This window comes from Heloderma suspectum, chromosome 4 (assembly GCF_057233095.1).
Source record: "Heloderma suspectum isolate Gila_16-S chromosome 4, 16-S_ref, whole genome shotgun sequence".
In the NCBI taxonomy this organism is placed as follows: domain Eukaryota; kingdom Metazoa; phylum Chordata; class Lepidosauria; order Squamata; family Helodermatidae; genus Heloderma; species Heloderma suspectum.
In genome coordinates, this window is record NC_139461.1 from 103,581,946 (window position 1) to 103,593,840 (window position 11,895).

At 43.7% G+C, this 11,895-nt stretch overlaps 1 long non-coding RNA gene across 3 annotated transcripts; it reads left to right on the forward strand.

Annotated features, from left to right (window-relative positions):
• Positions 1–780: 780 nt before the first annotated feature.
• LOC146347224 (uncharacterized) lies at positions 781–10,690 on the forward strand. 3 transcript variants are annotated; one of them, XR_014790203.1, is made up of 4 exons: positions 890–1,153; positions 9,068–9,125; positions 9,376–9,460; positions 9,999–10,679. It is a non-coding gene; the product is annotated as an uncharacterized LOC146347224 (long non-coding RNA). The 3 variants fall into 3 exon arrangements; XR_014790205.1 differs by lacking the exon at positions 9,376–9,460 and having other exon boundaries at positions 781–1,153; positions 9,068–9,333; positions 9,999–10,690; XR_014790204.1 differs by lacking the exon at positions 9,068–9,125 and having other exon boundaries at positions 898–1,153; positions 9,999–10,690.
• The last annotated feature ends 1,205 nt before the right edge of the window (positions 10,691–11,895 follow it).

Below are 11,895 nucleotides of genomic sequence, written 5' to 3' on the forward strand. Positions count from 1 at the left end.
CCAGAAAACAGGGAGGGAAAGGGTTGGGTCACTGAGGTCGGAGCAACACACCCACAAAGGCTGGGCTATACGCCCCATGGGCAGGACTATGATACCAGATCCAGTGCGATTGTGGAAACAGGTCAGTAACAGAGCTGCGGTAAGCTGGAAAAGTTGGACTATAAGCAGTCTCAGAAGAAGCGGTTGTTCATCGATAAAATGCAGGGCTGGTGCTGAGTGGTCATGACATCATGGAAACACAGAGACCTCACCGCACAGGTTGGAGTAAATCGCTGGTGGAAACACAGCCTAGGGCTTTCTTCACATGGAGCTTTTATCCTGCAGTTGAGATTGCTCCTTCAAAGACGTTTGTGGGCTCTTTACATGATGCCATGATCCTCCAAGGCGTCTCCTCCACTAAATGCCCTTTGTTCTGTTTTTAAATAGCTTGCAGATAATGAGCTATCAAATTACCCCGTTGTATTCTGCTGGAGTTCCCTCCATGAAAAGAGGAAAAGCGGGAAGAAGAGAAGCGAGATCAATGAAAGATAATGGAAGACTCAGATATGGAGAGAAGGGGAGTGCATGTAAAGGGAGTCGTTGTGATCCTGCATTTAAAACGGAAGCAGAAAGCCCTGTATTAAATGCAGGATTTTAGGCTGGTGCAGAGATGCCCATGGAGAAGGCTTAATGGAGGGCGACCCGTCTGGCACTCTTTTTTACAGGAAGGAAATGTTACAAAAAAAGAAGGAAGTCTCATTGTCTGACAGAAGCAGCCACTAGCAGCAACACAGAAGGAGCAGAGGGGTAGATGGACGGTGGAGAGACCGCACGGACCAATCACTGCCTATCGGGTTGGCTCAATTGAGGCTGACCCACCAATAAAAATTCCTGTGGGCAGGGCTCCTCTGTAGGCGTGCAGTAGAGCTGTCTCAGGGCAAGCCAAGGGAGGAGCAGGTAGCGCTAGCGCAGTTGCTCTGGCTGGGGTTAGTGGTTGTTTGTTTTTTCTGTGCTGAAGACAAGATGTCAGAGTCCAGCTTGCTGCTTTCCAATTCCCCATGACCTTATTTCCTTCTTGTCTCCTGCTGGCTCCTGCATGCTTGCTAAGCCTTCCTGCTCAGGGGCACTCAAGAGTGACTGAGTGGTGTGCTGGTTTGTATGAAGTTCAGTTGGGGTACGTATGTTGTTGCTTGTTTGCTTATTTTGCTCTGTGAGTTGGGTTTCTTCTCCCCACCCCCCATTATTTGTGCTGTGTTGAACTGTATTACTTATTTTGAAAACATTTTTAAAATGCATGATGGATAAGAGTAGAATATTTTTGGCTGGGTTGAAATAGATTGCAAAGTGTGTTTTTTATGCTGTGTTGAACTGGCTTATTGAGTTCCAGAACTGTTTTAAAATGCATGGGTAAGACTGAAATAATTTTTAGCCGTGTTGAAATAGATTGTAAAGTGTGCTAAACAACTGAGGAGCGCCTGAGCCATGCTGCTTCTGTTTTAAAAAGCCATTAGGGTGCAATCCTATGCATGTTTATGCATGTCTTACAACTCCCAGCATTACTCATCTGGTATGGCTGGCTGGGGAATGCTGGGAGTTGTAGGACTTATTTCTGTCTAAACGTGCATAGGATTATGCCTGTAAACTTTTTTTAAAAGCATCTGTTTGGTCTAAAGAGCTCCTCAGTGTGCTGGGGGTGGGGGCGAAGAGAAGGCTTTCACTTTCTCAGCTTGCTTGCTAGATTTAAAAATCTGTTGTTGAAACCTTTTCCCCCTTTTGCTTTTAAAAAGTGGTGCAACTGTACTGATGTTGCTTGTTTTGTTTTTGCTGAATTTATGTAATTCTGGCAGAGCTACTACTATGAAGCTACTTTACAGGGTTGTTGTAAGGATTGATGAGCCAGTGTACTACAGGGCTTACACACTTTGAAATGTGATGCCTAAGCGCCAAGGCTGATATGTTTCCTCTTTGATGCAAGCTCCGCTTCTTTGGCTCAGCCTCTGCTGCCCTGCCCGCTGCCCCACCACTGAGATTGGCCATTGGCTCCCAGTGGATACAGGGCAAACTGCTGGAAGTTGTTCCTCCATTTTACCCTCAGGCTCACCCAGCCTTAAGGCCTGCCCTGTATTACCACAGTTGTTGCTAAGCAAAAAAGCTGAGTGGCTTCTTAAGTGGAAGGGGCTGAAAACACACTGCTGAACAATAGCACAGTGCTCTGAAAACCAATTAAGGAACACCAGGAATTTTGCATATTGTTAAGAAAAGTACAGACTTACTGGGAGAAAAACAAAAACAGAAAGCCACCAGAATGGCATTAAGATATTTGTTACAGTCCTTTTAAGGCATATTTTGTGGGTGTGTTTCTCTCTGCTTGTCAGTGACCAAAAAGCTCTTGGGCAGAAAAGTTTGCTTATAAGCAGCTTCCTGAACAAGCTCTCCTTAATTACTTTAAAGTCTCTGCAATTCAAATACTTGGAAAGTTCTTTCTAACAACCGCAGCAGCATTAGCAGAGCAGTCAGGGTGGTCTTGTTACTTGAAAGCCCTTTGAAAATTCGCAGCCCACAGTCATCTTGACATGTCAACGTCCACAGAGTCAGAAAGAGAGAAAAACAGTATTTCGAAAGGCCTGTTAAATACACTCCATGCACATACCACCCTCACAGCTATGTAGGTTGGGTGAGATTATGCTCTCTGTCAAAAACTGATATTTTAAGCCATTTGTATTGTATTCTGCACAGCAGAAAAACCCCCCTCTGCACTTAAATATTTCTGCAAGGAAAACACCCTCCATGTTTCATGGGGTGGAGGGGTGGGGAACAAAAACAAGTTGTTTCTGAGTAATTATTCATGAAGGGCCCTAAGCACTCAGAATCTGGAATATGAGCCAGGTATACCATTTCACTTACAAGGCCGAAAATAAAAGATTTCTGGATTTTCCCCTTTGAAACATTTAAAATTCACTCTCATGTAACAATTTAAGATAATGGTAGCAATTATTCCAACAAACTAAGTTAGCAACAAGGCCACATAAAGATTCTGCTCTCTTCTGTTCCACAGGCTTTCCACAGCATTCAGCTGAACTATACAACACCTGAGCTTGGGGGGCGGGGGAATCAAAATATGCTGTCTCGACCCTTGCCCATCATGGCTTATTCAAGCCAACCACAGGGGCGACTGGATGGATCTGGGGAGTGATGAACGCATCATCATGTGATCGTGTGGTCCCTACTGCCTTGAAGGAGGTAGCGGTATGACCACTCCTGAAACAACCCTCCCTTGATCCAGAGATCTATGCTAACTATTGTCCTGTTGCAAATACCCTGTTCCTGAATAAGGTGCTTGAGAGAGTGGTGGCATCTCAGCTGCAGGTGCTTTTGAATGAAACTGATTATCTGGATCTATTTCAGTCTGGGTTCAGGCATGGGTTTGGGACAGAATCGGTCTTGGTCACCCTGATGGATGACCTCCTTCAAGAGACAGGGGAAGTACAATGCTGTTACTACTTTTCCATTGCTCAGCGGCTTTTGATACTGTTGACCGTGGTATCCGCCTCCATGAGTTGGGAATTGGAGGCACTGTTCTGCAGTGGTTTGACTCATCCTTGTGGGGTCAGTGCCAGAGAATAGCATCAGGTGACTGTACCTCAGCCCCATGGCACTTGAACTGTGGGGTGCCATTCCCAATGTTATTTAATATCCATATGAAGCCATTGGGAGCGGTCATCAGGAGATTTGGGGCAAGGTGTCACTGGTATGCTGACAGTATCCATCTCCATTTCTCTGTGGCATCTGAATTAGGAGAAGTAATGCACGTTCTGAACCAGTGCCTGGATGCAATTATGGCTTGGATGAGGGCCAATAAACCGAAGCTGAATCCTGATAAGGTAGAGACCCTATGGGTTGGCAGTTCCAGATCCGGGAATTGGGGTGTTTGCCTGTGCTGGATGGGGTTGCACTTTCTCTGAAGGAGCAGGTCTGTAGTTTGGGGGGTGCTCCTGGATCCATCTTTGTCACTGGAGGCTGAGGTGGCCCAGAGTACCCATTACCAACTTTGGTTGTTATGCCAACTATGCCGGTTCCTGGATAGGCATAGCCTAATCATGGTGATCCGTCACGATTAGACTACTGCAGTGCGCTTTATGTGGGGCTGCCCTCATGTGTGGTGCAGAAGCTGCAGCTATAGCAGCTAGGGTGCTCACTGGGACACCTAGCTATGCTCATATAACACCTGTGTTGAAAGAACTGCACTGGCTGCTTGTTAGCTACTGAGCTGCATATAAGGTTATGTTATTGTCATATAAAGCTCTAAACAACTTGGGACCAGGATACTTTCCCTTATACATACCCAGGCAACCTTTAAGATCAGCAGAGGAGGCCTTGCTGGTCATTCCAAAACAAACAGAATGTCACCATGAAGTACCGAGGTGGTGGGCCTTCTCTGTAGTGGCACCCACCATCTGGAAAACCCTCCCTTGTATAGTTCAGGAGGCACAAAATGTGACATCTTCTAAATGAATATTTAAAACACAAAGCGGGGGGGGGGATCAAACTCAGATTTTGTCTGAAAGCAACAAAAATCGTGCCATAGCCTTACCAATGAGTAAGGGCCTCTCCAGTCATTCTCTTTCTCTCACATGCACACTACACCTGTATGGGAATCACTTTTCCATGGTGTACTCCCACACAGCTGTGGTATATGTGTCTGCAGGGCCAATTGCATGGACCTGTCCCATCTGAATGCCTCCCCACAAGGAAGAATGACCGGAATTTGATGAGGAAGATCCTTGTGATCAGCCTGGCCCACTTTGTAGCTGCATTCACACAGAGAATCTGATGCTTTCCTCTGAGTTCCTCCACCATCTCAAGCTAGATGGGTGGTGACTGGAGAAAGGGCCTTTTGTGTTGTGGTGCCCTCCCCCCCCAGGGCAGCTCAGTTGATGCCAGTAGTATTGTCTTTTCATTTCTGCACAAAGACATTTTGATTTGCCCAGGCATTCCACCATGAAATGTGAATTGGCTGATTAAATAGGTTTTATCTACTCTGCTGAATCTTTTATGTTGAATTTTTATGCATCTGTTGTGTTTTGTGTTAGTTTTGTGATTTTATACTTATGTGTGTGTATGTTTTTTTTAAATGTCTAATTGCATGCCACCCTGGTAGTCTTAATGAAAGGCAGCCGAAACCCCTGTTAAATAAATAAATATTGCAGGAGAATGCCCCCTCCCCCCAATGTGGCTGTGTTTGTAGTTCTCCATTCCAGCGTCTGGGAGGCACATGGACATAACTGTGGTCAGAAAAACAGCATTAGAGATAATCAGCTGTTTGGGAGACGGAATGCAGTGCTGAGTTTTAATCTGTCCCTTCCCTCTCCCCCCTGCACAATTGCTCAGTCATTATTGCAGATTATCTGACCTCAGCTGCAGCTGCTGCTGCTGCTCTAGTACCTGGGTGATACCTGGAGGTGGAACTGTCTGTGCCAGCAAGCGGAGTGGTTTGGGCCATTTTTATTTTGGCAGGTCTGGAGGGGAGGCTGACTCAAACGTTGTTTATGGATCTGTGGTGCACAACTTAAAAATGGCTGTGCTGGGAGTTGAGAGTGAAACAGCCTTGCTCCTTGCTTTTCTGGCAGCCGAAGGCAACCAAATATTTTTCTGGTGAATTCACAGCCCTAGTTGGTGCTGCACAGATAGGGTGGCCACTTGCATGTCCTCTTTATTGACAGTTTGCATCACCAAAAAAGAGGACAGAAGAGGACAGCGATTTGCATAAAATCTGCATATGCTAATTTATATCTACAGATGGGGATTTAGAAATAATTACTGTAACTGAAATAGAAATATATATCTCACTATAGTGTGGAAGACTGTGATCAGGTGACCTGTGGGTCTTGCTCAGTCTGCTGTCCAATATCATAGTGCCCTTATATAAATGTATAGTGTGGCTGCAGTTGCGTATAGTTCTGGTCACCACACCTAAAAAAAGATATTGTAGACTGGAAAAAGTTCAGCAAAGGGCAACTAAAATGATCCAGGGTCTGGAGCATCTCCCCTATGAGGGAAGGTTACAACAGCTGGGATTGTTTCGCTTGGAAAAAAGGAGGCTAAGGGGAGACGTGATAGAGGTCTACAAAATGATGCATGGTGTGGAGAATGTGGAGAGGGAGACATTTTTCTCCCCCTTTCATAATACTAGAAGCCAGGGTCATCCCCTGAAGTTGATTGATGGGAGGTTCAGGACAGGTAACAGGAAGTACTTCTTCACACAGTGCATAGTTAAAGTATGGAATTTGCTACCACAAGATGTAGTAATTTGTAGTAAAGCCACCAACTTTGATGGCTTTAAAAGTGGGTTAGACAAATTCCTGGAGGAGGAGGCTATCAATGGCTACTAGTCCTGATGTTTCTATGCTACCTCCAGTATCAGAGGCAGTAAGCCTATGTACACCAGTTGCTGGGGATCATGGGTGGGAGGGTGCTGTTGCACTGAAGTCCTACTTGTGGGTTTCCTGTCGACAGCTGGTTGGCCACTGTGTGAACAAAATGCTGGACTAGATGGACCCTTGGTCTGATCCAGCAGAGCTCTTCTTATGCTGTTGATGGGCAACTTTAAGGCTCAGCTCACACTTCTGATGGTTCTTTATCTTTATATCAGACTTGGAATGGACAGCCATTCAAATAGAGGATGCTGTCAAAGAGTGGCTTCCAAATGTATTCAGTCTTCTGACAGCCCTTCAAATAGAGGTCTGCCCTCTGTAAAACAGCACACATGGCCAGCCTATAACTTCTGTAGGTGGATCATATACAGCATTTAACAACTTGATGGAAAATATTTAGTGTTGTTGTTGTTGATGATGTTCAGATCCATATGTCATCCTTGTTTTTTAATGATGCAAATCTCATGCTCTCTCTCTCTCTCTCTTTTGGCCAGAAGACCTTTACTGTTAATGCATTAAAGTCTTCAGAAGAGATCCTTAATATTCAGTGACACAACAAAATTATAACACTGACCTTTCAGTTGAAATTAAAGGAGGGAGCATATTGGGCAAACAGATTCCCTGTCAAATAAGACTTTCCCCAAGAGTGAAGACAGCAGATTATTTTCTTAGCTTAGGGAGAAGAAGTAGAATTCAAAAATGGCTTGTTCTTGTCAGAGTAAATCTTTTAATGCCTTTAATGAATGTTCTTCCCTCCCCCTTTATGAAGTATTCTCAAATTATGGGCAAATTTCTGATATCCTCACAGTCAAGTTTAATTGTGGCAATTCCTCCAGCAAATCGAAAGATGACATTCTTCTTCATTCCATAGATGGAATGCTCAACAGAAAGCAGGGCTGAAATGTCAGGGTGAAATAATGCCAACAATTATTCAGAATGTTACATTATCCTTGCCCTCAGAATTTAAGAGGCAGGGATGAACGGGGGTTTTTTTGTCAAAAGTCAGGAAGTCATCTAGAGACTCTGCTGACATTTATGATTAATGTGAGGGAGAAGAGAGACACGATACCATTACATTCCTGTGTGTGCAAGAAATCCATTGCTAGAACTCATTACAGAGCCTGTACTTATCAATCATGGCACATCACTTGTAATCTGGGTACCTATGCACCTTCCAAAAATTAATATATATTTTACCCACAGGAAATAAATAAATTATATCACTATACAGAGATGAGGTGGGAAGCATAGAGTATTTTATTTCTCCATGTAATGCATTTTTTTACAGAAAAGCCACACATACAGTGGAAATATGTTCTGTTTTGGCTTAGGCCTTACACATTCTTGTAAAAAAAAATTCTTTCAGTGGAACAAAAAGAGCCTAGAGTATAGAAAGTAGTCCCTTTACACAGATAAACTCTAGATCATTAGTAAATGGAAAATGTTTTCATGGTTAGGGTTGCCAAATGCCACCTTTCTAAAAACAGTGACTCGGGCACAGGCAATGCCACAGACACTCCGTGGGCTGGAAAAAGAGGTATGTAGTCAGACACACTAATTATTTTTAAACATATTCAGTATTATTTCTAAATAAATGATCTAAAGGATGCAGGATTCAGAAGACTGCAAGTCAAATTGTGCTTGTGCAAGAGCAGGGCTTTCGTGCCTCCTCTTTCTCATTGCAGCTCCTTTCTCACTGCAGCTCTGTGCACCTCCTGAAAAGCTGCTCCTAGAGTTTGGAGGACCCTATGGAATGGTATGGGGTGGAAGGGAGTTGCAGCTGGGGGAGAAAACTGGTAGGAATCAGAGACCCTCCCTTATACGAGCAGAAGTGCCTTCCGATAGTGTGAGGGCCATCACTGAATTTCAACCCATTGCTTTAATCTGTAACAGAGTGGGAGGGGAATGGGCAGTTGAGATTGTGGGACCTTGGGTTGTAAGTATGCCCTAAGAGAGAGAGAAAGGGGGTGCCAGAAAGAGAGAGAAATGAGAGTGGCAGAAAGAGAAAAGGGGTGGCCCTACTCACTGCTGGGTTTGGCTTCACTGGCTGTCAACATGCAGCACCTGACAGATTACCCACGGGGGAATGTTTCCCCTGGCAGAAATAAGGTCGCCCAACCCTGACCTAGGGAGACTCTGGGTCATACTTGGGAAGGATAGTAATAACTTGGTGATTTACTTTATATACTAACCTGTACAACTTGTGATTTGCTAAGCTGAATGTAGTCTACTACCCGTGCATCGTGTCCTGCGAGATGCTTGACAGCATCACTGGTTTACAGCCTGTCAAGCAAAACTATAATAAAAGAAAGGAAATAAAAGAAAAATGGGCAGCTTATGGAGTCCCTGCTGAGTTGTTTTCATCTTGATGGGTTTTAAGTTGTAAAAGGCTATAATGAATATTTTGCAGCCTTCACAATCTGTTTAACCATGTTGAGGGTTATTTTAATGAACCAGGAAATTAAGATGCTGTAGACATTTTATCAGTAGGTATGCACGTGCAAGTATGAAGGTGAATATTCTGTGGGATTTCAGGGTGGCTTTCAAAATCCCTACATTATTTACATTTACCAACATTGTTGCTCTATATTGCTGGTGATCATACATATATAGAACCCATGTCATCTGTACTTTCTTAGTTATTATCTCAATTCCAGTTCTACAGGTTTTGCTGCCAAACAAGATCCAGTGAGTTTGATCGGACGTACACCCGAAGTAAGGACTTACACCCAAAGTAGGAAAGTCAGTGTGGAGCTGTACCTGAGTCATGCGTTCAAATTCCCAGTCAACCATGGAGCCAATTAGATGCCTTGGAGAAGTTACTAGCCTTTGGCTTTCTTCACACGGAGCTTTTATCCTGTGATTGAGATTGCTCCTTCACGGAAGCTTGCGGGCTTTTTATATGACGTCGTGACCCTCCAAGGTGTCTTCTGCACTAAATGCCCTTTGTTTCATTTTTAAATAGATTGCAGATAATGAGCTATCAAATTACCCCATTGTGTTCTTCTTGAGTTCGCTCCGTGAAAAGAGGAAAAGCGGGAAGAAGAGGAGTGAGTTCAATTAAAGATAGTGGAAGACTCCGATATGGAGAGAAGGAAGGGGAAAGTGGAGGGGGGAAAGGAAGCGGGTTGTGATACTCCATTTAAAATGGAAGCAAAAAGCTCTGTTTTAAATGCAGGATTTAAAGCTGGTGTAGAGATGCTCTCAGACTTATCCATACCAGAAGATTGCTGTAAGGATGAGTTAGGATAACCTCATGTGTGCTCTTTCTTTGGAGATGGGGTAAGACAAATGTGATAGAAAGATAGGTGTTTGCATAGGGTTGCAAGCTTAGAAAGCTTATGGTACCTAGTGCTAGCAAGCAACACAGGTAGAAATGGCCTAGATTTTTCAGTGATTTGATATTTATTTTACCGATGTATATATAATTGTGCCCTCATTGCAAAGTCCTAAGCAACTGGCAAACCAGAAGTATATGAAAACAATTGTATGAAACAGATTCCTGATAGGTTTCCAGACTGTAAAGATAACCAGCTTGGTAGGAAGCTTTCATTACCAAACTGAAATAATGATTTCTTTCTCTTGCAGACGCTTCAACTCATAGATTGGTCTTTTGACAACTCTCCTCTCTTTTCTGTCATGTGCCAGACTTTTTAGGTCTAGATATATTGCTACTGTGCTTCTCTTTAATGTGTAATGTGTGTATGTAATTATAATTATGCCTTTCTCTTATTCTTCTGTACAATTTCCTTTCTGTTATAGTATTCTATACAAATCAGTTTTTGGAAAAGAAAAAGGCAGCAAATGGTCAAGGAAACCTGAAATACTGAAAACCTTAATGTCCAAGTTTGTTACTTTGCTTCTTTTACATTAAAGGGCCAAGATGTAAGATAAGGAGCTTTGATAAACTAGAGAATTCTCAGACGGAAGGGCCCTTGTGTGATGTTTTTGCCCTCCCATTGCATTTTGTATCCCTAGTGATAGGAATCCAGTGATGATTACTGGCAAGTGGTTAACAGTATGTCCCAAATGGATGGTGTAGGAATTGTAGGACCCCACACCAAAGGGAATCTACCATGGTAAGATTCTGAAGCAATGGTATAAAGCTTTTATCTGTGTAGACTGTATGTAGCCAGTATGAGATACCCAGTTACTCCACGAATGTCAACTCATCTCTCCTTTCTTTAGAAACATGAACATTATTGGACCACTTTAATTTAGTAAATCATTTGACATGCTCTGCATAATAAAATTACTGCATAAACATACACATTGGATACAAAGCCTGGCTGGTCCTTCGATAAGTTCACTGCCTCCTTTGTTATTGGTTATCGGAGATCTAGACTAAACACAATGTGCTGGGCTTATAACAAAAATACCTGTAGGGTTTCACACAGCCCGTATTTGTCACCTATGTTGCAGCATTGGCATGCTAGCAGAGCATATACATGGGTCATGGATCCCTGACAAGACCCTTGTCTTGGAGAATGAGAGGGTCCTGGGGTTTTGCCTGTGTTCATGCTTCTATTTATAATGCTATTTACTGCCAGCACCAGCAATTGGGGTGATTTGATAATGCATCTTCATCCCAACTGCTGGCTAAGGAAAACACAGGACTTCTAAGTGAAGCCAAGTGGAGGTCAGCGGACGCAACTTGTCTGGGTTGAGTTATGCCCTAGTGATGCTGGGATAATAGGATTTAGTTGAATGTATGACTGTATCTTTTAGGATGTGAGGGAACCGCCACCCTTGGCGAACAGCTCGCTCACTAATGCCCTGCGTAGTTCCATGATCGGGGGGGGAGGAGCTTGCCGTGGCTTCCCTTCCCACAGCGTGGCTCTGCTACCCCGCCCCCAGCCAGTGATTGTGTGAATGCAGCCACTGCCTCTTACCACAGTCCCACTCCCTGTAACATGGCTATAGTAATAATGGACTTTTAACTGCATCTGCAGGGGTAGGAAACACATGGGTGGTGGTGGTATGAAATAAGACCTCAGGTAGAAAAACTCCTGGTTTTGCTGCTACCCTTTGTTTTTGGATAGACATATTATTAGTACCCAATCACAGCTGCACAAAAATCCTGGATTGCTGACTTGTTTTCCATGGGGCAGTCATCACTTGTCCATGAGGGAAGAACGGTGGTGTAATGGGAAATTTTGAAGTGCAGGCATTCATCGTGACAGTCCCAGGCCCCCTGTATAATTTTACTTTAACATCCTGAGAACCTGTTTCTCTTCTTTGTGATCCCTAACAACAAACCAGTTGTAGGAGGTTTGATCTCACCAGGAGCAGGTCTTTTACAAATTGTAATGGCCCATTCAAGAGCAAGCTGCCCCGAAATGCTCTGCATTACAGCAGGGGGAATATATTGTTGCTGAGAAAATTCATTCTCCCACCCCCGCTACTGTGAGGATTGCACCTAAGCTCATAGGGAACAGGGAATTCTGAAGGAGGTGGCAGATGAGGTGAGCATCCCTGGTAATAA